The 22,051-nt window shown below is 50.5% G+C and overlaps 1 protein-coding gene across 1 annotated transcript in view; it reads right to left on the minus strand.

The window, feature by feature from the left end:
• Positions 1-6,650, minus strand: part of PRLR (prolactin receptor) — a 59,279-nt gene extending 52,629 nt beyond the window's left edge. Inside the window, exon 1 of the mRNA XM_032970545.2 lies at positions 6,512-6,650. The gene's annotated coding sequence lies outside the window, so the exon portion shown is untranslated. The remainder of the gene's footprint in view (positions 1-6,511) is intronic.
• Positions 6,651-22,051: the final 15,401 nt, after the last annotated feature.

Genomic DNA, 22,051 nt, shown 5'->3' on the forward strand with positions numbered 1-22,051 from the left:
CCGTATTGAAACGGCTGTAGCGGCGTATGGACCTGACATCTTATTTCCCTGTACAAGAATACGGGGTAAACCATATGGGTTGACCGGTATGACAGTGCAGTGAATAGTGTAGGGTATAAAAGTGTATAGTAATGTATTGTGTATCGTTTATACCTGTCAACCACTTATCAGCGCCTACTTTATTACAGACCAACGTTCATCCTACAAAGTCCCATCACACGGGAGAAACGCAAACAAATAGACAACAATTAATTGTGCCCGTATTGAAACGCCTGTAGCGTTGTATGGCCCTGAGAACTCAATTTCCCTGTCCAAGACCGACGGGGTCGTAATCCGTGCTGGGTTGACAGGGTATGAGACACGGACGAGGCGTCGCTGCCAGCGACGTGAGTGTGTGTGGGTGCTTTAGGCGACGCAAATCATGGTCGAGGTGTTAATAATACAGCGACGACGCATTTGCGAAACGACGTCAAGGGGCGGTGGTGGTTGGTGAGAAAGGGCGAGAGATGTAAAATCGGGGCCGTTTTGTTACTGGACCCGAACTTCGCGCCGTCTGGTGCGACGCTTCACTCACTCGCACAGTGACTTACGATGGATGTGAGAGATCCCCTCCGTGGCGTAACTGGGGAAGAGTTAAGCCCCCATCGCCTGCCCAAAGGCTTGACGTGAGTTGGTGGGGAGGGGGAGGTCTAAGCATTTGCCCAATTCGAAAATTACACCGCAGAAATTACTCGATTGGGATCACGCAGCAGCAGCAAGCAGCGAACATCGCCTCTAGCTGCATTGTCCGTACTGCACTGCATGAACAATGCAGTACTCGGACTGCAACAATAACAGGTGGCTGCTGTTATTGTTACGTAGTGGTGGCGAGATGTTAACCACCTCGCCAAGTATACTGGAGGTCGTGGGGGTTTCGATCCCGACCCTGGTCGCCTACTTGTATATTTGGAGTTCGCGTGTCAATCTCTCTCTCTCCTCTCTCCCCGTGATCGCGTGGATTTTTCTCCGGGTCCTCCGGTTTTTTTTCCGCTCCGCGATTTACAATCAAAATCACCACGCGTTTTGGAGTTATTTGGCTGCGATTTTAAAAAAAAAAGTCCACACGATGAGCCATTTCGTTGCGCTATCATTTGTGGCCAGGTCGCTTCCCAAATAAACGAGCCTTACCTGGTGAAATTAAATGTAAAAAAACAATTTCAGTTAAGTTTCTTTAACCATCATTTTTGTATTTCATGTAGTGATTCATCAGCGATTCCTGGGTTAGGCCACGTGAATGGTCTGAACAATTGTTGTGTCGTTAAGGCCCTCAGCCACCCTAGCTGTGTTAAATGCATAATGCTGTATCAGAGTGCTGCTGTTATTGTTGTTGTAGTGAATTCACTACACACACACAACTACACACAACATAACACATTAAACTCGCCACAACCAAACAGCGTATGTATGTTGAACTTCTTTCGCACCGTACGTCATACAACCTCTCACACACAACACAGCCAAACACAGCACAACAACCACCAACACACTAACTACACGCGTGCACCAGTCAAGCAGATATGAACACTAAAAACACAACAACCAGACACACAACACTCACAAATACACAGGTCACACACACACACCAACAAACAGACACAGCACTCACAAATACACAGGTCACACACACACCAACAACCAGACACACAACACTCACAAATACACAGGTCACACACACACCAACAACCAGACACAGCACTCACAAATACACAGGTCACACACACACCAACAACCAGACACACAACACTCACAAATACACAGGTCACACACACACACCAACAACCAGACACACAACACTCACAAATACACAGGTCACACACACACACACCAACAAACAGACACAGCACTCACAAATACACAGGTCACACACACACCAACAACCAGACACAACACTCACAAATACACAGGTCACACACACACCAACAACCAGACACACAACACTCACAAATACACAGGTCACACACACACCAACAACCAGACACACAACACTCACAAATACACAGGTCACACACACACACACCAACAACCAGACACACAACACTCACAAATACACAGATCACACACACACCAACAACCAGACACACAACACTCACAAATGCACAGGTCTCACACACACCAACAACCAGACACACAACACTCACAAATACACAAGTCACACACACCAACAACCAGACACACAACACTCACAAATACACAGGTCACACACACACCAACAACCAGACACACAACACTCACAAATACACAGGTCTCACACACACACCAACAACCAGACAACACTCACAAATACACAGGTCACACACACACCAACAACCAGACACACAACACTCACAAATACACAGGTCACACACACACACCAACAACCAGACACACAACACTCACAAATACACAGGTCACACACACATCAACAACCAGACACACAACACTCACAAATACACAGGTCACACACACACACACCAACAACCAGACACACAACACTCACAAATACACAGGTCACATACACACACACCAACAACCAGACACACAACACTCACAAATACACAGGTTACACAAACACACTAACAACCAGACACACAACACTCACAAATACACAGGTCACACACACACCAACAACCAGACACCCTCTCTGGCATACAACAATCACCAGCCACATACACACGCACACACAATGTAACCAAACACAACAACATAACCACACACACACACACACAACCCTGACACACGACAACAAGACACACAACGCTCACACAACAACAACACAAACAACCTTAGCGAGCGACATACAAATACACCCAACAACGCATTGACAGGCATCGCACGATATACATAACACAACCCCTGTCAACAACCAAAAAGACAACAATTGTCACTCCCTCAAACACAAGAAACTAAATAGCACAACAAGACACAAAGACAAAGACCTCCCGTGTAGCCTTAACAGACTTGGGACAAGTGCTGTTAGCGAGCACCTATGAAGGCCGGCACGGCACACGAGGCGGTGGGTGGCCAGCACCACGCCCGGCCGCCTTTGTCTCCCCAGTGGCGATGTTTACACAACGCACCAGGTACTCATTTGAGGCTGAGTCGACCTAGGGGAGTCCCAGGACCGGTTTAAGTTATTCGTCACTTTTTGTGGCCGTGAGCGGGTGCACTAACCACGTAAACCTCCCGGACACGAGAAAGTAAATAACACAACAAGATACACAAACAACCTCGCGCGCACACATATAACCACACTTATACAGCCATCACACACAACAACAACAACCACCACATACACAAAACTCACACACAACCGCGTAAGCAAGCACGCACAACTCAACACAAGAGAAACAACCCTTGTACACAACACACACGACAGAAACCAACCATCACAAAGACCAAGGACACATAAACCAGCATCTTGCCCGTGGAACAAAAACACAATCAGACCCACGATCGAACAACAACAACAAAACGACAAATGTGAGACCGTCCAGACTGGGAATGGTCTGATTGAAGTGGAACACACAGAGACACCTCTACCCCTACAGCCCCACCCCCAGAGAACGACCACGACATCATCACCGGACACCCCGAGCACGACGAGAATAACCCCACACCCCCCCTTGCCCTGACATCCCAACATCGACACTCTTACCCCTCCTACACCAGCAACCCACATACCCCGACAGCCTTACCCACACCACGACACCCATAGCCCGACAGCCTTACTCTACCACGTCCACCATACTCCGACAGGCTTACCACTACACCCCTACCACTACACCGCTACCCCCCATACCCTTACCACTACACCCCTACCACTACACCCCTACCCCCCATACCCTTACCACTACACCACTACCACGACACCCTTACCCCGACACCCCAACCCTGCACACAGACTGTGACTCGCACCGAATCCCGCACCTGTCCCACACCCTCACCACACCCTCACTAAATACACTTACCACTCACTACACACTCACTATATACTCACCACTCACTATACCATCACCACACACTATACACTCACTACACATTCATTATAATATACAGTGAGGGATAAAAGTGTTTTATCCCCTGCTGATTTTGTACGTTTGCCCACTGACAAAGAAATGATAAGTCTATAATTTTAATGGTAGGTTTATTTGAACAGTGAGAGACAGAATAACAACAAAAAAATCCAGAAAAACGCATGTCAAAAATGTTATAAATTTATTGGCATTTTAATGAGGGAAATAAGTATTTGACCCCCTCTCAATCAGACAGATTTCTGGCTCCCAGGTGTCTTTTATACAGGTAACGAGCTGAGATTAGGAGCACACTCTTAAAGGGAGTGCTCCTAATCTCAGCTTGTTACATGTATAAAAGGCACCTGTCCACAGAAGCAATCAATCAATCAGATTCCAAACTCTCCACCATGGCCAAGACCAAAGAGCTCTCCAAGGATGTCAGGGACAAGATTGTAGACCTACACAAGGCTGGAATGGGCTACAAGACAATTGCCAAGAAGCTTGGTGAGAAGGTGACAACACCTTCTTTGGTTCTTTCGGTAAAGTCACGTAGAATGAGAATAAAATAAGACAATAAAATTCTCACGACGTTTCGGCCACAACACAAGTAGCCTTCTTCAGGTGAAAGAACAGAACTGTCGTCCCGACAGTTCTGTTCTTTCACCTGATAATTTTATTGTCTTATTTTATTTTATTATTTTATTCTCATTCTACGTGACTTTACCGAAAGAACCAAAGAAGATGAATCCTTGCAGTCACGAAAGCTTTAAATCGAAATTTAAGGTGACAACAGTTGGTGCGATTATTCGCAAATGGAAGAAACACAAAAGAACTGTCAATCTCCCTCGGCCTAGGGCTCCATGCAAGATCTCACCTCGTGGAGTTGCAATGATCATGAGAACGGTGAGGAATCAGCCCAGAACTACACGGGAGGACCATTGGTAACACACTACGCCGTGAAGGACTGAAATCCTGCAGCGCCCGCAATGTCCCCCTGCTCAAGAAAGCACATATACATGCCCGTCTGAAGTTTGCCAATGAACATCTGAATGATTCAGAGGACAACTGGGTGAAAGTTTTGTGGTCAGATGAGACCAAAATCGAGCTCTTTGGCATCAACTTAACTCGCCGTGTTTGGAGGAGGAGGAATGCTGCCTATGACCCCAAGAACACCATCCCCACCGTCAAACATGGAGGTGGAAACATTTTGCTTTGGGGGTGTTTTTCTGCTAAGGGGACAGGACAACTTCACCGCATCAAAGGGACGATGGATGGGGCCATGTTCCGTCAAATCTTGGGTGAGAACCTCCTTCCCTCAGCCAGGGCATTGGAAATGGGTCGTGGATGGGTTTTCCAGCATGACAATGACCCAAAACACACGGCCAAGGCAACAAAGGAGTGGCTCAAGAAGAAGCACATTAAGGTCCTGGAGTTGCCTAGCCAGTCTCCAGACCTTAATCCCATAGAAAATCTATGGAGAGAGCTGAAGGTTCGAGTTTCCAAACGTCAGCCTCGAAACCTTAATGACTTGGAGAAGATCTGCAAAGAGGAGTGGGACAAAATCCCTCCTGAGATGTGTGAAAACCTGGTGGCCAACTACAAGAAACGTCTGACCTCTGTGATTGTCAACAAGGGTTTTGCCACCAAGTACTAAGTCATGTTTTGCAGAGGGGTCAAATACTTATTTCCCTCATTAAAATGCAAATCAATTTATAACATTTTTGACATGCGTTTTTTCTGGATTTTGTTGTTATTCTGTCTCTCACTGTTCAAATAAACCTACCATTACAATTATAGACTGATTATTTCTTTGTCAGTGGGCAAACGTACAAAATCAGCAGGGGATCAAATACTTTTTTTCCCTCACTGTACATCCTCACCACACACACGCTCACCACACATTCTACCATACATCCTACACTCACCAACTATTGGTAACACCTGACACTCACCACAATCTCACCTCCCCCCCATACACCCCATTATCACGCACCCTCACTACCCCTTACCTCACCATACACGCTTACCTCACCATAGACCCTCACCACTTATCACACACTCACCATACACACTACACCACACCCAGAGGCACTCACCACTCACCTAACCGTCCACGCACCCTAACCACACTCCCTCACCACGCACCCTAACTACACTCCCTCATCATGCACCCTCACCACACACACTTTCCCTGGCCCCACACACACACACACATCCTGCCACTCACCTGCCACTCACCTCACCACCTTCAATCCTCACCCCTCTCGCCGTCACCACAAATTCCTCACGTCACACATTCACTCCTCACCTTTACCACTCACCTGCCACCCTTAACTCCCAAAACCTGATCCCTCACACCCTCACCGCGCACACACTCACACCCGACAGCGCACACACTCACCCCTCACACTAACCCCTCGTACTCACCACTCACCCCACACACTCACCCCTCACACTCACCACTCACATTCACTCCTCACCTCACGCCGCTCGCATCTTCCGCGTCTCCCGTGGCTGTCGAGCTCAGTCCATGGCGCCACGATGACCGAGACACCCTGCCTCTCTCCCTCCCTCTCTCCTCGTCTCTCTCTCGCTCGCTCGCTCTCCCTCCTCCCCTCAAACCATTCTCCTCCCCCCTCTCTCTCTCTCCCTCCCTCCATCACCCTCCCTCTCTCCCTATCACCCTCCCTCTCCATCACCCTCCCTCTCTCATCACCCTCCCCCCTCTCTCTCTCTCCCTCCCTCCATCACCCTCCCTCCCTATCACCCTCCCTCCCTATCACCCTCCCTATCACCCTCCCTCTCCATCACCCTCCCTCTCCATCACCCTCCCTCTCCATCACCCTCCCTCTCTCCATCACCCTACCTCCCTCCATCACCCTACCTCTCTCCATCACCCTCCCTCTCCATCACCCTCCTTCCCTCTCTCCATCACCCTCCCTCTCTCCATCACCCTACCTCCCTCCATCACCCTCCCTCTCCATCACCCTCCCTCCCTCTCTCCATCACCCTCCCTCCCTCTCTCCATCACCCTCCCTCTCTCCATCACCCTCCCTCCCTCCATCACCCTCCCTCTCTCCATCACCCTCCCTCTCTCCATCACCTCCCTCTCTCCATCACCCTCCCTCCCTCCATCACCCTCCCTCTCTCCATCACCCTCCCTCTCTCCATCACCCTCCCTCCCTCCATCACCCTCCCTCTCTCCATCACCCTCCCTCTCTCCATCACCCTCCCTCCATCACCCTCTCTCCATCACCCTCCCTCTCTCCATCACCCTCCCTCTCTCCATCACCCTCCCTCCATCACCCTCTCTCCATCACCCTCCCTCTCCATCACCCTCCCTCCCTCCATCACCCTCCCTCCCTCCATCACCCTCCCTCTCCATCACCCTCCCTCCCTCCATCACCCTCCCTCTCCATCACCCTCCCTCTCCATCACCTTACCTCTCTCCATCACCCTCTCTCTCTCCATCACCCTCCCTCTCTCCATCACCCTCCCTCTCCCCATCACCCTCTCTCCGTCCATCACCCTCCCTCTCTCCATCACCCTCCCTCTCTCCATCACCCTCCCTCTCTCCATCACCCTCCCTCCATCACCCTCCCTCTCTCCATCACCCTCCCTCTCCATCACCCTCCCTCTCTCCATCACCCTCCCTCCCTCCATCACCCTCCCTCTCTCCATCACCCTCCCTCCCTCCATCACCCTCCCTCTCTCCATCACCCTCCCTCTCTCCATCACCCTCCCTCTCCCCATCACCCTCTCTCCGTCCATCACCCTTCCTCTCTCCATCACCCTACCTCTCTCCATCACCCTCCCTCCCTCTCTCCATCACCCTCCCTCTCCATCACCCTACCTCTCCATCACCCTCCCTCTCTCCATCACCCTCCCTCTCCATCACCCTCCCTCTCTCCCTCCACCTCACTCCACCCTATCAATCCGCTCCCTCTCTCCTCACTCCCCCTCCCCTGTCTGCCCCCCCCCCCCTCTCTCCCCTCCCCACACTCCCCCTCTATGTTTCTCATCATCTCTCTTTTTTAACGATCAGAGGAACCAAGAAGATGCTCGGTGTAGTCGGCACTTTGCTTCGTTCATCATTTCGGTTTTTTTTAATGCTTTGCTTTATGTAAACCGCCCCCCCCCCCTCCTTTTTAAATGAAAGATTTCACAAAAGATTTCACGCTCTGCTCTCCTCCTTCTTACCCCTTCCCTCTCTCTCTCTCTCTACCCCTCTCTCTCTACCCCTCTCTCCCTACTCCATGTCTAAGTTCCCCCTGTGTTTTCTATGTAATAGTTGTAATATAAAAAAATATCTCTCTCCTGTATCTCCCCATCTCCTCACTACTGTCATCTCCTCTGTCCCTCTCTAACCTCCATCTCTCTTTGCTCTCCCCTTATCCCCCCCCCACCGCCCTTATCTCTCCCCTGCCCCCCCCCCTTATCTCTCTCCTCTGCCCTCCCCCCTATCCCTCTCTCCTCTCCCTCGCCTCTCCCCTCGCTATCCCCCTCGCCTCGTGTTGCGCAAGACCTCGTGGAGGGTTGGGGGGGGGGGTGTGGCCCGCGTGACGTCAGCCCCGCCCCCCACGTGCACACAAACACACGCATTTACACAGACACACACGCGTGTATACAGACACACACGCGTGTATACAGACACACACGCGCGTGTGTGTACAGACACACACACACGCGTGTATACACACACACGTGTGTGTGTATACACGCGTGTATACAGACACACACGTGTGTGCGTGTATACACACACACGTGTGTGTACAGACACACACGCGTGTATACAGACACACACACGCTTGTAAGGACACACGCACGTGTGTACAGACGCACACACACACGCTTGTAAGGACACACGCACGTGTGTACAGACGCGCGTGTACAAACGCACACACACGTGTACACACACGTGTACACACACGTGTACACACACGTGTACACACACGTGTACACACACGTGTACACACACGTGTACACACACGTGTACACACACAACCACGTGTACACACACACGCGCGTGTACACACACGCGCGGGTACAGACGCGCACACACACGTGTACACACACACGCGCGCGTGTACACACACGCGTGTACACACACACACGTGTACACACATGCACGTGTACAGACGCACACGCGTGTACACACACACGCGTGTACACACACGCGCGCGCGGGTACAGACGCGCACACACCCGTGTACAGATGTATACACGCGTATATAGAGGCGCAGAGCACACATACACGTGTGCGTTGTATGTGTTAGCTAAGTCGGCTGTAAATGAGTACCTGGTGTACACGTGTGTGTATATGTGTCTGCGTTATCGGTAGGGTAGTGGTTAGTCCACTCGGCGACCTGCTTGTATGTTTTGAGTTCGCGTGTCTATCTCTCTCGAATACCCTAAACCGGTCCTGGGCCTACCCTAGGTCGACTCAATCTCACATGGCTACCTAGTGCGGTGTGTAGTAAACATGATCACCGGGGAGACAAAGGCGGCCGGGAACGGTGTTTGTGACCCCCCTGCCGGGCCTTGATAGGTGCTCGCTAAAAGCACTTGCCCTGACAGTGTTGTTACAAGCCATTCGGAGGATATCTGTATTGTTACACGTGTGTACACACACGCACATGCACGCGCCCATACAAACGTGTCCCCTTTGTACACGTGGAGATCACACTCGTGGCAACCACTACCAGGGCATCGTCCGCAGTGTGTGTCGGGAAAGGTCCTGGCAAGGATAATTATTCAACATCGGCCTTGCCCAGGCAAAGGTGTATGGAATTTCAAATGGACCTAAATGCGCCTCTGCTTTATTGACCTGGTCAAGAAAGCCTATGGCACTATCCATAGGCCAGGGCTCTGGAGTCTGTTCTTCGTGCGTGTGGAAATCCCAGAACCCCTCTGCTCACAATCATTCACGATGGTAGGTAGGCAGGCCCGGGAGAAAAGCTGCGTTGGCTGGAGTCTGAGACATTTTCTGTTCATCTTGGGGTGCGACAGGGAAGTCATTCGGTCTCGACACTATTTATTATCTTCTTTGACCACGTAGTTCGAGCTTCCGACGGATGTTCCGGTGTAATTTCCATCTGATAAAGAGATACAATGAGAGGCTGATCGATGCACGTCTGCGGTCAAAGGATTTCTCCCGATCGGTCAACCATGTTATTACGTATTCTGATGATCTCGGAATTACTGCCCACTTATAAGGAGTTGTGAGACGCTACTGCTGAACAAGGTACTCGCCTGGGTATTATTATGCAATCAAAAACCCTTTCAACTCCCCTACGAATGGCGGGGCAGTTTCAGGGAAAGAGTGGAGGCGATGTTTCCACCCGTGCGCAATGTGCCAATGGCAGTTGGAGGTCTCCGTCCCAATCGGTCGAGTGGCATTCTATTTTCATCAGCAGCTTGACGCTGCGTGGAAGCTCTCTACCCTGTCTCTTCATACGAATCTCCGGATCTTTTCTAGGGCCACCCCTCTCGCTTTGCTGGCAAAACACGGAATCCTGTTTTCAGGGTCCTCTGCGCCCCGGGTTTGTAACATTCAGGCTGGCCTGCCTACGATCCATCCTGAGTTTAACCGCACCGGATTGTACGAGTTCACAGATCATTCAAAGATCGGGACACGGGCCCATCAGTGAGCTGCTCTAACATGCAAAGGCTGCGTATTGCTCGGTCATATGGTGCCCGCATGCCCAGAAACCACATTCCCAAGCCGCCTCTATTTGGCCGGATAGAGGCGGCTAAATTGGCACAGCACCCATACTCGTTGGTTCCTTCGGTAAAGTCACGTAGGTGAAAAAATAAAATAAAAAAATTTTTAATTGTTATTTTTATTTTATTTTTTCACCTACGTGACTTTACCGAAAGAACCAAAGAGTATGTATCCTTGCAGTAACGGAAACTTCAAATCTAGAATGAAGGGCACAGCACCGGCTAGAGAGGAGATGGAGCTGAGGCTGTACGGGAGGATATGGAGATGATTGAAATATCCGATGACCGGTACCAGCGGTGTCAAGATCGGCCTCTGCGGAGGAGGCTCGTGAAGGACGCTGCTGCTACTGAGCAGTTGAAGGCAGTCGCCCTTCATTTAACAACAACGGAGGACGGAAGAGCGACGCTCACAACAACGAGCGGAGCGCCGGGTGAATAAAACGCTGAAAAGTTGGCACGGTGGGGAGCGCAGCTGGTGCATCTGCCAGTCATCTCAGTCAACCCATGGCACCCGGGTCTGTCCCGTGACATCCTGGCAGCGACCCTCCAACACTTCACGTGACCGCAAAGTGCACCCAGCCTGACACAGGCGCCGTGGTGACGTCACCGCCACTTAGAGGCGAACGAGAGTTGTTGTACACTTATGGATGTATTCGTGGAGCAGTTATCGCGCTGCGCTATGAACCTGGTTACCCGGGTTCGATTCCCAATCACGGCCAATACCAGTGACGATTATCTGAACCGGTCCTGGGCCTCCCCTAGATCGATTCAGCCTCAAATGAGTACCTGGTGCGGTGTGTAAACATCGCCACTAGGGAGACAAAGGCGGCCGGGCGTGATGCTGGCCACCCACCCCCTCGTGTATCGTTCCGGCCTTCATAGGTGCTCGATAACAGCACTTGCCCCTATAGTCTGTTAAGGATACACGGTGGATCTTTGTCTTTGTGAGGACACGTGTATACGTGTGTGTACATATATAAACGTGTGTGTATATAAACGTGTGTGCACGTGTGTGTGTGTGTTAGGACACGTGTGTGTGTGTGTGGGGACACGTGTGTATGTGAGGACACGTGTGTGTACACGTGTGTGTACACAGATCTGGGCAAGGTCCCATCGGTGAGCTCCTCCGGCAGGCAAGGCTCTGTTGGCTGGGTCATGTAGCCCGCATGCCCAGCCACCGCATGCCGAAACAGCTTTTGTTCGGCCGGATCGAGGGGGCTAAACGGGCGCGGCACGGGCTAGAGAAGAGATGGAGTGATGTGGTACAGGAGGACGTGGAGCTGAGTGGACTTGCCGATGACTGGTACCAGCGGTGTCAAGATCGGCCTCTGTGGAGGAGGCTCGTGAAGGACGCTGCTACTGGGCATTTGGAGGCAGTCGCCCTCCAACAACAACGGAGGGCGGAGGAGCGACGCTCACAACAAGCGGAGCGCCAGGTGGCTAAAGCACAGCAGGTGGGCACAGTAGGGGGCACAGGTGGTGCATCAGCCAGTCATCTCAGTCAGTCGACCCGTAGCACCTGGGTCTGCCCCGTGACCTCCTGCCAGTGGGCGTTCGACACTTCACGTGGCCTCAAGGTGCACATGGCCTGGCACAAGCGTCGTGGTGACGTCACCGCCACTTAGTGGCGAATGGCGGTTGTTGTTGTTGTACACGTGTGTGTCTACACGTGTCTGTGTGTATACACGTGTGTGTGTACACGTGTGTGTACACGTGTGTGTGTGTGTATACATGTGTGTGTGTACACGTGTGTGTGTGTGTGTACACGTGTGTGTGAGGACACTGTGTTTTTCACAAGTCACGAACCCCGCCCTACTCGGCCCGAGGCCCGGAGCTGTGAGTGAGGAGAGTGGGAGGGAGTGAGGGAGGGGGCAATCCCCCTTCCAGGGGACTCTAGGGACCCCCTCCCCCCACCCTCGTGAGACTCCCTTCGTCTCGGGGGGGGGGGGGCGCCTGAATCGAGGGACCCCCAAGCTTGCAACCCAGGCCCCCTTACAACAAGGGGTTCCCCGGCTTAAGGGGATCTATGGTCGGTTTATGGGGATCCATGGCCGGTTTAAGGGGATCCAAGGTCGGTTTAAGGGGATCCATGGCCGGTTATAGGGGATCCAAGGTCGGTTTAAGGGGATCTATGGTCGGTTTAAGGGGATCCATGGCCGGTTTAAGGGGATCCAAGGTCGGTTTAAGGGGATCCATGGCCGGTTATAGGGGATCCAAGGTCGGTTTAAGGGGATCTATGGTCGGTTTAAGGGGATCCATGGCGGGTTTAAGGGGATCCAAGGTCGGTTTAAGGGGATCCATGGCCGGTTTAAGGGGATCGAGGGCCGGTTTAAGGGGACCACGGTGCACGCGTCTGGCGCGTGCTGGAGTTCATGACCCCGCGCTCCCATCCCTAAAAATACCCACGGAGAGATGAGACCCCTGGCAGAGGCCCCCACCTTGCGGGGTACTTTTAAGATACCCCCTCCCCCCCACGTGTGTACATACACACACACATGAATAGACATACACACGTGCATAACGTAGGCACACACAGAGATACATAAAGACACAGACACATTCATACAGAAATACATAAAGACACAGACTTAGTACACACAAGGACACAGACTCCGCGCCATGCACTCATTTGGGGCTGAGCCGACCTAGAGGACTCCCGGGACCGGTTCAAATATTCGTCACCGGTGTTGGCCGTGAGCGGGAATCGAATCCGGCTCGCTGGGTTCGGAACGCAGCGTAGCGCTAACCATTACACCTCCACTCCCCACAAGTGCACAACATACACGCACACACAGACGCGCAAACAGAAACACAGACACGCCTACTTCAGCAGTTCTTTTTTCTTTTCTATGGTTGTCCCACCTGATCGAAACGTCGTGATCTATTATTTTTCTACCTACGTGACTTCACCGAAAGAATCAAAGAGAACAGACACGCGCACGCAACAATTTGCTGTTCGCCACTAAATGGTGGTGACGTCGGCACGGCGCTTGTGCCAGGCTAGATGCAACTTGAGACCACGTTTAGTGTCGAAGGAGGTAATGGAACAGACCCAGGTGCCATGGGTTGATTGACTGAGATGACTGGCAAATGGGCCACCTGTGCCCCCCTACTGTGGCAACTTGCTGCTCTTTTGACGCTCGGCGCTCTGCGCGTTGTTGTGAGCGTCGCCCCTCCGTCCTCCGCTGTTGCTGGAGGGCGACTGCCTCCAATTGCCCAGTCGTGACGTCCTTCACGAGCCTCCTCTACAGAGGGCGATCTTGACTCCTTCTGGTGCCGGTCATCTGCCAGTCCAATCATCTCCACCATCCTCTTGTACCCGATCAGCTCATCTCTTCTAAAGCCTGTTCCACTCATTCACCCACCCACTTACTCGTTCTTCAGCTCACCTCTTCCGCAGCCCGGGTCGTGCAAGCCGAACGCGCGTGTATACCAATACCCCGCCATTCGCCACTAAGTGACGGTGACGTCACCACGGCGCCGGTGCCAGACCAGGTGCACTTTGAGGCCACGTGAAGTGTCGAAGGCTCGCTAACAGGAGGTCTCGGGACAGACCCAGGTGCCATGGGTTGGCTGACTGACATGACTGGAAGATACACCAGCTGTACCCCCTACTGTGCCAACTTGCTGCATTTTATCCGCCCGGCGCTCCGCTCGTTGTTGTGAGCGTCGCTCCTCTTCCCTCCGTTGTTGTTGGAGGCGACTGCCTCCAACTGCCCAGCAGCGTCCTTCACGAGCCTCCTCCACAGAGGCCGATCTTGACACCGCTGGTACCGGTCAAGTCCACTCAGCTCCACATCCTCCTGTACCACATCACTCCATCTCTTCTCTAGCCCGTGCCGCGCCCGTTTAGCCCCCTCTATGCGGCAAAACAGAAGCTGCTTAGGCATGCGGTCGCTGGGCATGCGGGCTACATGACCCAGCCAACGCAGCCTTGCCTGCCGGAGGAGCTCACTGATGGGAATGTGTCCAGATCTTTCAAGGATTTGTGAGCTCCTCACACAAACCAGCCTGGTTAAACCCAGGATGGATCGTAGGCATGCCAGCCTGACAGTTTTTAACCGGCGCAAATGCACTATTAGAGGGGTCCACGTTTCACAAGCATAGATAAGGGACGGCATGACTGTGGCCGAGAAGATCTGAAGCTTCGTGCGGAGCAACAAACTAGGTAGCTCCACACAGCAGCGTTACGCAGCCGATGAAAAGATAATACCGCCAGACTAATTCGGAGTGAGACCTCTGCTGTCAAACCGGAGCTCCTCATAAGCACACTGATTGTCCACTCTCTCCACAACTGCTCCATCACCAAATGGGAGATGAGGGGTGGAGTGTTTGATGGCACAAAATAGCCAGGCATTTGCTTTGTTTTGGTGGGGCTGATGGTAAGGCCCCACCTTTTAGTGGCACACTCCAGGTTCAGCAGCAACGCCTCTAACTCCTCCTCTGAGTTAGCAGCAATCACCAGATCATCAGCATACATAACATGATTGACCAATAGGGAGGCATCCCTTGACCGCACCCGGGCATTGATCAGCCTCCCATTGAATCTGTACCAGATATAAATGCCTCCGGTAAAACCATATAAAGCTTCTCGAACTATGTGGTCAAAGATAATGTTAAATAATGTGGGATCTAGAGGGCCTCCCTTTCGCACCCCAAGGTGAACAGAGAATGACTCCGGCTCCCGGCTACGTAGTTTTACCCGGGCCCGTCCACCATCATGAAGGTCCTTAATGATCGTGAGCAGTGGGTCAGGGACTCCGAAAGCACGAAGAACAACCCAGAGCCCAGGCCTACTGATGGTATCATAGGCCTTGAACATGTCAATAAAGCAGAGATGTAGGTCTTGTTGGAATTCTCTACACCTCTGCTGTAGCAGATGGACAGAGAATATGGCATCTGTGCAGGACTGCCCTGGTCTCAAACTACATTGAGGCTCCGCAAGCCCCTCCTCAGCGTGCCTGGAAAAGCGATGTCGAATAATCCTTGCCAGGACCTTTCCCGGCACACTGAGAAGAGAGATGCCCCTTCAGTTATTACAATCTGCGAGGGGGGTCCGCCAGGGCATCCTCCAATCCTGCGGAACCCGTCCTGTGGTCCGGACAGTTGTGATGATGTCATGTAGGACAGTCTGCACACAGATGCCACCCTTCCTCAGCATTTCGCTTGGGAGATCCTCTCTGCCCGGCGCTTTCCCTGGTCTCGGACTTCGGATCGCCCCTCGCACTTCTTGCACAGATGGCACCTCGGCGAACCATTCACAAGGGGTGGCTACTTATGCCAATATTTGAGGTACGGCAGCCCTAGCAGGGTCGTCCCCAACTTGCCCCATGATGTTGTCTGGGCTGAGGGAATTCCCCTCCCCCAAGACCTCACAAAAATGCCCTTCAAACCTGCAGACCTCTTCCTGGGGGTCGGAGGTCCATGTACACCCACACACATGCACAGACAAAGATTCCCCCGTTGAGCCTCAACAGACTGTTGGGGCAAGTGCAGTTACAGAACACCTGTGGAGGCCGTCACGGCACACACACGCAACGGACAGGCGCGTGTACACGCACACACGTGTACACGCACACACGTGTACACGCACACACGTGTACACGCACACACGTGTACACGCACACACGTGCACACGCACACACGTGTACACGCACACAGGTGTACACGCACACAGGTGTACATACACGCACACACAAGCGCAGAAAAACATTGTGTCTCCCACGAAGCTATTTGAATAATGTTATTATTCACATAATCATGACCCGCAAGGCAAGCACACGGCCCTCTTAAACACCCACAGCACGTGCCGGGCCAGGCGGCACACTTGTATACACTCACATACATACACACTCACATACATACACACTCACATACATACACACTCACATACATACACACTCACATACACACTAACATACATACACACTCACATATACACTAACATACATACACACTAAGATACATACACACTCACATACATACACACTAACATACATACACACTAACATACATACACACTCACATACACACTAACATACATACACATTAACATACATACACACTCACATACATACACACTAACATGCATACACACTAACATACATGCACACTAACATACATACACACTCACAACATACACACTAACATACACACTAAAATACATACACACGAACATACATACACACTCACATACATACACACTAACATACATACACACTCACGTACATACACACTCACATACACACTAACATACATACACACTCACATATACACTAACATACATACACACTAACATACATACACACTCACATACATACACACTCACATACACACTAACATACATACACACTAAGATACATACACACTCACATACATACACACTAACATACATACACACTAACATACATACACACTCACATACATACACACTAACATGCATACACACTAACATACATGCACACTAACATACATACACACTCACATACATACACACTCACATATACACTAACATACATACACACTAAGATACATACACACTCACATACATACACACTAACATACATACACACTAACATACATACACACTCACATACATACACACTAACATGCATACACACTAACATACATGCACACTAACATACATACACACTCACAACATACACACTAACATACACACTAAAATACATACACACGAACATACATACACACTCACATACATACACACTAACATACATACACACTCACGTACATACACACTCACATACACGCTAACATACATACACACTCACATATACACTAACATACATACACACTAACATACATACACACTCACATACATACACACTCACATACACACTAACATACATACACACTCACATATACACTAACATACATACACACTAAGATACATACACACTCACATACATACACACTAACATACATACACACTAACATACATACACACTCACATACACACTAACATACATACACATTAACATACATACACACTCACATACATACACACTAACATGCATACACACTAACATACATACACACTAACATACATACACACTCACATACATACACACTAACATACACACTAAAATACATACACACTAACATACATACACACTCACATACATACACACTAACATACATACACACTCACATACATACACACTCACATACACACTAACATACATACACACTCACATATACACTAACATACATACACACTAAGATACATACACACTCACATACATGCACACTCACATACATACACATTTACATACACACTAACATACATACACACTCACATATACACTAACATACATACACACTAACATACATACACACTAACATACATACACACTCACATACACACTAACATACATACACACTCACATACATACACACTTACATGCATACACACTAACATACATACACACTAACATACATACACACTCACATACATACACACTCACATACATACACACTAACATACATACACACTCACATACATAGACACTAACATACACACTAACATACATACACACTAACATACATACACACTCACATACATACACACTAACATACATACACACTCACATACATACACACTAACATACATACACACTCACATACATACACACTCACATACACACTAACATACATACACACTCACATATACACTAACATACATACACACTAAGATACATACACACTCACATACATACACACTCACATACACACTAACATACATACACACTCACATATACACTAACATACATACACACTAAGATAATACACACTCACATACATACACACTAACATGCATACACACTCACATACATACACACTCACATACACACTCACATACATACACACTCACATACACACTAACATACATACACACTACATACACACTAACATACATACACACTAACATACATACACACTCACATACACACTAACATACACACTAACATACATACACACTCACATACATACACACTCACATACATACACACTAACATGCATACACACTAACATAATACACACTCACTTAATTACACACTAACATACAAACACACTCACATACATACACACTCACATACACACTAACATACATACACACTCACATACATACACACTAACATGCATACACACTAATATACATACACACTAACATGCATACACACTAACATACATACACACTAACATACATACACACTCACATACACACTAACATACATACACACTCACATACATACACACTAACATGCATACACACTAATATACATACACACTAACATGCATACACACTAACATACATACACACTAACATACATACACACTCACATACATACACACTCACATACATACACACTCACATACATACACACTCACGTACAAAGATGCCCCGTACAGCCTTTACATACTTTTGGGGCAAGTGTTGTTAACGAGCAGCAACTATAGGTAGCCAGGACCACGCCCGGCCGCATTTGTCTCCCTCGTGGCAGTGTTCGCACACCGCACCAGGGACTCATTTGAGGCTGAGTCGACCTAGGGGAGGCCCAGGACCAGTTCAGATAATCGTCACTGGTGTTGGCCGCGAGCGAGAATCGAACTCGGGTCTTATACCCTAACCACGTGAGCACCCCACACAAACCACTCACCACAAAGACAAAGATCCCCCGTATAGCCTTACAGACTGTTGGGGCAAGTGCTGTTAGTGAGCACCTATTAATGCCGGCAGGGCACACGAGGGGGTGGGTGGCCAGCACCACGCCCGGCCGCCTTTGTCTCCCTAGTGACAATGGGGCTCTGCAAGCCTCTCCTCAGTGTGCCTGGCAAGGCGATGTTGAATAATCCTTGCCAGGACCTTTCCTGGCACACTGAAGAGATGCCCCTGTAGTTGTTACAGTCTGTGCGGTCCCCCTTCTTAAAGAGGGGGACCACCAGGGCATCCTTCCAATCCTGCAGAACCCGTCCAGTGGTTGAGACTGTTATGATGTCATATAGGGCAGTCTGTGCAGAAATGCCACCCTCCCTCAGCATTTCGCTTGGGAGATCATCTCTGCCCGGTGCCTTTCCTCGTCTCAGACTCTGTATCGCCGTCAGTACTTCCTCAACAGATGGCACCTCAGCCAGCCACTCACAGGTGGTGCATATTTCTTCCAATATGTGAGGCACCTCAGCCTCAGCAGGTTCATCCCCACTTTGTCCCATGATGTTTTCCTGGCTGAGCGATTTCCCCTCCCCCAAGACCTCACAGAAATGCTCAGAAAATCTGCAAACCTGTTCCTCGGGGTCGGTAGATTGGATCACCGTTCTTTCCTCTAATGATGGTGATAGGTGTGGCACTACAAGTTACTTTTTTAATGTAATTAAAGAGTGATTTGTGATCGCGGGCCACTGAGGCAGATTCCATCTCCTCAGCAACCCATGACCACCACCCATCCTTGCAGCGCCTCACGGCTCTTCGAACCTCCGAGCGAAGGCTAAGGTAAGCCTCATTCTCTGATGTGGGATGCTATAGACAATGACAGTGGGCCTGTTACTTTTTCTCAGCCAGCCTGAACACCTCCTCTGTCAGCCAAGGTCTCTGGGGAGGTCAGGACCGTGTACCCAAGGCAGCCATAGCAGCTGCATGAGCCACAGTCCTAAACCTCGCCCATTTCCCCTCGACATTAGGAGTGGGGGACGATGCCAACCCCAGCTGCAAGCAATGATGAAATTCTCGCTTGCAACTTTCATCAGCTAGGTGAGACGAGGCCACTATGGGTTTGAATGGGGTCCTGGGTGTACAGCCACCACTGGAGTGGAAGAATGGCAGGCGCATCTTACAGATGACAAGTCTATGGTCAGTGGGCAGATCAGCTCCACGGTAGGTCCTGGTGTCAAGGACATGGGTCCGCATCTGCTGTTCCGTCACTATGTAGTCCAGCAGATGTTCTTGCTTGGACTCAGCATGCATCCATGATTTTGTGTGGATGCGCCAATCCCGGAACAGCATGTTGGTAATTACAAGCCCATGGGTTGCACAAAAGTCTGGCAGCGTCCTACCGTTGTTATTGAGCTGATCTGGCCCATGCCTTCCAATCACTCCAGAACAGGTGCCAGCATTATGACCAAATCGGGCATTGAAATCACCCAACAAGATGACTCTATCCCCAGGGGCCACTTTAGCCAGCACCTGTGACAGGTCATAGAAGGCATCTGACTCATCGGCCTTGCCTGCATCCCTCCACGGATGTTCGTCTTCGGTGTGGGCATAAGTAACCACGACCACCACTCCTCGCCTCTGGTTGATGGGAAGGCGAGACCAAAGTAGCCTGGGGCTTACAGCTTTCCGCACCTCACGGCCATGCTCCCACGCCCCCTTCATTATTTTGTTCAGAAGAAGAGCCACACCCTGTTGTTTGGCAGTCTGCTCCCCCGAGAAGAGGACTGTCCACCCCTCATGGTGGCAGGAGCCAGAGCTGGTCCACCGGACCTCCTGAATACCACAGAGATCCAGGCGGTACTGGTCCAGCTCCCGACAGAGGAGTGGCAGCCTCTCCTCCGCAGTGAGCATTCGAACATTCCACGTGGCCATCCGAAGTGGCTTTTTCTTGTTTCTGGAGAAGCCCCGAGGGTAAGAATTCAGTCTCCTGGCTCCGCCAAATGGGGTTTGGCCAGGAGACGTCATAGACGCCTGTCCTCCCGGGGCCTCCGGCACAAGCTTAATACGTTTTTTACATTGTAGTTTAGTGGTAGTTAATTGAAGGTGGAGGGGTTACCAGCCCCTCGCTCCCCTCCAGAGCCCCCATTTGGCCGCTTTGGTGGTTACAAAACGCCATGAAGGGAAAGACCACTCTAAGTTGGCCCTCCCCCCACGGCACTACCCACCACAGCGTTGCCGTCCGGCACCACGAGGAGATAGGGGGTTGTTTTTGCCGGACCCCCACACACACTCACCCCCATACACACTCATCCCCACACACTCACCCCCCATACACACTCACCCCCCATACACATTCACCCCCACACACACTCACCCCCACACATACTCACCCCCCCACACACACTCACTCCCACACACACTCACTCCCACACACACTCACCCCTACACACACACCCCCACACACACTCACTCCCCACGCACACTCACCCCCCACACACACTCACCCCCCACACACATTCACCCCCACACACACTCACCCCCACACACACTCACCCCCACACACACTCACCCACACACACTCACCCCACGCACACTCACCCCTCACACACACTCACCCCCCACACACA

This window comes from Petromyzon marinus, chromosome 44 (genome assembly GCF_048934315.1).
Source record: "Petromyzon marinus isolate PM22_M1 ecotype Great Lakes invasive population chromosome 44, UKy_Petmar_22M1.pri1.0, whole genome shotgun sequence".
Lineage (NCBI taxonomy): Eukaryota > Metazoa > Chordata > Hyperoartia > Petromyzontiformes > Petromyzontidae > Petromyzon > Petromyzon marinus.